Consider the following 6054-nt stretch of genomic DNA (forward strand, 5'->3'; position numbering starts at 1 on the left):
TACATCAGACAGCAACCCAGAAGTGGAAGTGGAGAACAACATCTCCACGCACGAGGCGACCGGGTACGCGGTCGACGTACTCTTTGTAATAGCAATTGTATTAGCCTTCATTGTGTGGAAATGGAGGCGTAATGCGAGACGGCTCAAATCACTGGAGACGTCGACGAGGCTAAACAACCTCAGCGTTTGAACGGGCACCACCCGATGCCCGCTGAATCAGCGATTCCGGTGCAGCCCGCACCAGGAGGGACAAGCATGGATTGGTGCACACGGCACCACAACTCTAAAATTTCTTACCTAAACTCTGTACATGTTGAAAAATAAAAATTCAGTTCAAGTCGAAAACTTAACGAGTTCGGTCGTTATTTTATATCACTTCCCTGTATGAGGAAGTTTACAACTTACAACATTCTTATAAAAGATGCCAGAAATATGGTTAAGAATAGCGACGGAAGAATTAAGTATGTTATGACGTCTCGATAGTAACTTTCATATCCAAGATCACGTTTTAAACATATAAAGATGTTCTACTTCGAGCAATGTATCAACGAAATAAGTGTCAAAAACGATGAGATGAACGATGACAGCATACGACGGCAGGACCGCCACCCAACCAGGGGTATGCATGTTTGCGCCGCGTTGGTTAGGCATGTTCGGACGCCTCGATAGTAACTTTCATATCCAAGGCCACATCTTATATAGAACATAACAATGTATGACAATGTATAGCAATTCGCATAACCAAATTATCAAGCACCACACTCGTGGCACCCCGTTCTAGGAAACTTGAAACGCATTACAATGCTATCGGGCGTAATAGCCGATGTTCAAGTCAAAGGAACTTGCTCTACCCATATCAAGTAGCTCGGCTAGGAATGCTTTCTTGGTGGGGAAATGAAATGTAGGTGGAATTCAGACTGGTAAAATATTGGACCAAGAACGGAGTCAGCAGAAACAAACAAAACAGAACAAACGTCTCATCAATACCACTAATGCCAATGCCAACAATTCAAAAACAACATCACTAGCAAAACGAATCTCAAACGACGTAGTGGAAGCAACAGCAAACCAAATGACACACAACTGCTGCTTATGGAGAGGCCTGGAAGCCTCCTTTCAAGAGGCATGGAAGCCTCCTTTCAAGAGGCATGGAAGCCTCCTTTCAAGAGGCATGGAAGCCTCCTTTCAAGAGGCATGGAAGCCTCCTTTCAAGTGGCATGGAAGCCTCCTTTCAAGAGGCCTGGAAGCCTCCTTTCAAGAGGCCTGGAAGCCTCCTTTCAAGAGGCCTGGAAGCCTCCTTTCAAGAGGCCTGGAAGCCTCCTTTCAAGAGGCCTGGAAGCCTCCTTTCAAGAGGCCTGGAAGCCTCCTTTCAAGAGGCCTGGAAGCCTCCTTTCAAGAGGCCTGGAAGCCTCCTTTCAAGAGGCCTGAGCCGCCTTTCAAGGGGCGTGGAAGCCTCCTTTCAAGAGGCCTGGAAGCCTCCTTTCAAGAGGCCTGGAAGCCTCCTTTCAAGAGGCCTGGAAGCCTCCTTACAAGAGGCCTGGAAGCCTCCTTACAAGAGGCCTGGAAGCCTCCTTACAAGAGGCCTGGAAGCCTCCTTACAAGAGACCTGGAAGCCTCCTTACAAGAGGCCTGGAAGCCTCCTTTCAAGAGGCCTGGAAGCCTCCTTTCAAGATGGCAATAAAGGAAGCTGCCAAACATATGGTACTTAGGTACTACTTGCAAAAAAAAAACACAAATCAAAAATCAATTGCAGGAGAGTCTCTTGTCGGAGGACCGGCAAGCGGGATTTTTTGAACCAGCTGGAAACTAGTGATGGGAAAAACGGTTCATTCGTTAGTTCATTCAAAAAAACTGAACTCCCGGCGGTTTGAGCGATACATCATTCAAATTATCGGAGTTCATTTTTAATTATTTCTAGTAACTTCTTGATGTAGCATACTCAATCTTGTTGATTAATTTATTCATCTCGAAATTCATCTGAAACAACTTCAACATGTTTGGATCAGACCTCACATGTACATTTCATTTAACAAGTCATAAATTGCAATTGGATACAACTGCCTTTAGCAACATTACACTCAAGTGCATGTGTAGTCAAATTTATTAACAGACCTACTTTCGTAGCGACCTCCTTTGAATTTATTACATGCACATGTTTTCCTTACTTGAACCATAATATGTTTTGGACACTTTTAAACAAAAGCTCAAATTACCATCCAATTCAAGCTACGTGTTCTCATTCTTTCTTGACATACATTCTATGTTATGAGCAGTCATCAATATGCCACCCAGTAGAAAAGGCATATGTTGTTTTCAAAACATATGTCGCATGGATAGCCAACTCGAAAGTGATTGGTTCAAATAGAATTTGTTATGTACATACACGCACCTCCCATAATTATATTGTAGTGTAGAAATGTAATAATTGTGTAGAGTTTAAGTTTCAATTGTACAAATCTGAAATCTGAAATATAGTTCTAGAGTAACAGTCAAACTGGAAAGTTCATCAAATATCACGTGCTCCCTAACCCCAAGTACCAGCGTATTATATGGCGACGAGTGACTTTCGGACGTGCAATGTTCGGACTTTAAAAATCAGTGATAGTAAAAAGTGCTAAGTGCATTAGTGAAAACATTTTCTTAAAATGCAGTAAATGAGATGCAAATAAAATGGGCAAAGGAGCATCTAAAGAAGAAAGTGCTAAAACTATCGGCGATCAAACAGTCACCATAGTTGAAAATCAGGAAGTTCATACAGGCTTCCACGAAGACCATAGTGCGAAGTTGAATATTATTTTGTGCTTATTAATTATCCAAACTCTTTGGATAATAATTAAAAATGTGGTGAAGTTGGCTAAGAAAATGATGGTAAAAGCCGCCAAAAAGGCTGTATTTGCGCAAACAGTATAGAGCGCGGAGTGAAAATTATTGCGCCCCAGTTGACACAGTTCTCAATAAACAAAAACAATTAACAGTGAGATGCGACGGTGCAGTGCATGGACACAAAAAAAAAAAAAAATAACTGCTTTTTACACATGGCTCCTACTAAATAACTGTGCGTAACCTTTGTACATGCATTGGCGAAAGAAGAATCAAAACAAACACTAATTGATGATGAAGTGACCCACCGAGTGACGATACAAGTGAAAAAAAAAAATGCATATTTCTGCCTTTGGTGCGAAGTGAACAACGAAAATAAACATTCAACTGCAGGCGAGACCACTGTCGGCGGGAGTCGGCAGGCAGGTTTTCTGAAGGAAGAGGAGAAAGGTGACGGAGGAACGTAACAGCTTATGAATGCAACAAGGAGCACCAGCGTAAAATAATGTAAGTCAGCTGATGGATTTCAATTACATGATAAACATAATTGTGGAATATCTATTCTTATTGAAGTGTTAGATTATTGTGGAATATCTATTATGATTGATTTTTCTTATGTTATCAAAAATTTCTGAGCCTTGTAAATTAAATTAAATCGCAAAATGGAAACAAAATGAACGGATCCGCCAGAGTTGTGGCAGAGCTAAATAATTGGCACAATGTTGATTATGTGCGCGCCTTAGAAGTTGATAGGAAAAACAATGAATTAAGGATAAATGGTACATTTGATAAGGAATTATTTGCTGAAATTTCATATATGAGTGAAAAATGGCAACCAGAACTTACTAAGGAATCTAAAAATACCCCTAGAACTTGGAAGGAATTAGTAAAATTAGAATAAGCATATCAACTTAATTGAGATCTTAACAATCAATGAATCAATTGCGCGAAATTGAGCAATTAATTTCTAAAGAGCATTTAAATTTGCAGAAAAGTAAATACAGAGCAAGATCATTGGAGAATATTTTGAATACAAAGGAAAATTTGAATCAAAATATTGAACGTTATAGAAAAATCCTGAAAAGTTATGAACATAGAATTAGTGCAAAAGAGTGGAATTCAGAAGTTGAAACTTATTCTGCGGTAAAATTGAGATACAATCAATGCATTACATTACTGGATACTAGTGAAGTAATTTTGAATGATGGTCAGACAGAAACAATTCAGGAAGACGACCAAAATAAATTTTCATTAGAAGGTTTAAAGCAACCTAAAGTTAAAATTAGGGTAAAAACTATTGCTAAAATAATTATTTGGTACTCCAGAGTGAAACATAATCGTATACTAAACATGGCTATGGATATAAAAACAGCTTCCGAGCTAGCGACGCTAATTCCATCATACAATGGGAACGTCGAGGGAGTAAAATCTTTTACTGATGCGGTAGCATTGGTCAAAACAATTATACCAGCTGGACAAAAGGAGGCTGCAATTAAAATAATATTAACTAAATTAAGTGGCAAGGCGCGAAACCTCTTCGTGGCCGTACCACTGGAATTCGATGAGATAATCGATAAAATTAAATCAGAATGTTCTGATAAAAAGTAATTCAGATTTAGCGCAATCAAGTCTGAAAAATTTGAAACTCAAAAATATCGATGACCTACAGAACTTTACAAAACAAATAGAATTTCTTTCTGACAAGCTGACTGGAGCTTATATCAGAGAAGAAATTCCTGCTGACAATAACAAAGAAAATGGCTATTAAACTTGCCATACAGACCATGGCAAGGGAATCTTATAGCAGCGAAACAAAAATGATGCTGAAAATAGGAAATTTGACACCCTGAAGGATGCAATCAATGTCTTGATTGAGAATGTTCCCGATGCAACTCAAACTTCTGCAATTCTGCAAACCAAAATATACAAACTCGTAAATTTGATACCATTCCAAGAAATTTTAGACCGAATTTCTCATGAGATGCATATTCTAACCGAAATCAATCGTATGATCGAACACGGTTTTCCAGAACTTTCAATAATAGACAACCAAACAGAAGTTTTAAATCCACTCCAAATCAAAGAAATAGAAATATCCATTTCCGAAATAGAGATGTTGGTTACAATCGTTTTCAGAATTTTGGAAACCATAACAGCAACAGATTCTCTCGTGTTTATTTCTCTAATTTAAACCCACAAGTTGGAAATGTTACAACTTATCAAGACAATACATTCGAAATGCAAACAGCTAACCAATCTGTAAATCGTTCTATTCATCCGAGCCAAGCCACCCAAACGTATGCGCAAGTTGTGCAAAACCAGCAACCCCAACAAACGCAACAACATTTTTTAGACCGGCGAATGTAAATACAAATAGGAATAAAATGCAAATGACCGTCTTTACCATTAATTTAAACGCATCAAATTTCATAACAGCTGAGGTTCACATGGCAAATCGCAAGTGTACTTTTATAATCGATTGTGGAGCTGACGTATCGCTCTTTAAAGCTGACAAAATTAATCCAACACAAATTATTGATACAGCAGTTAAAACAAGGTTAACAGGTATAACCAGTGGAACTGTTTATACACTAGCAACTACGGTAACTGACCTACATTTTGAACATGGTTTATCAATACGGCATACCTTTCATATGGTGCCTAGCAACTTTCCTATTGCGACAGATGGCATTTTAGGAAGAGATTTTCTAACCAATAATAAATGCATAATTGATTATGAAACATGGTTATTATATTTTAATGTTGGTAATATAAAAATTTCAATTCCAATTGAGGATAACGTAAACAATGGATTTATTCTGCCTAACAGAAGTGAAGTAATTCGAAAAATTTCAAATTTGCATATTCAAGAAGATGTGGTGGTACATTCACAAGAAATTCTACCAGGAATTTTTGTGGAAATACTATCATATCGCCAGAAATGCCATATGTAAAATTTATAAATACTACTGATAATCCGGTATATATTTCAAATTTATCATTTAATCCAATTTTAGAACCACTGAAGGATTATTGCATAATGAAATATTCCAAAAATAAACAAGTTTTTACAGAGAGAGTACAGAATATTTTGAAGTAGTTAGATGTCTGCAATTTACCAGAAAGTTCACAGAAAAATTTCAATAAACTCATTACAGATTATGCAGATATATTCTGTTTACCAGAGGAAAAGTTAACTACCAATAATTTTTATTCACAGAACATTGTGTTAAA

This window comes from Armigeres subalbatus, chromosome 3 (genome assembly GCF_024139115.2).
Source record: "Armigeres subalbatus isolate Guangzhou_Male chromosome 3, GZ_Asu_2, whole genome shotgun sequence".
Classification (NCBI taxonomy): Eukaryota; Metazoa; Arthropoda; class Insecta; order Diptera; family Culicidae; genus Armigeres; species Armigeres subalbatus.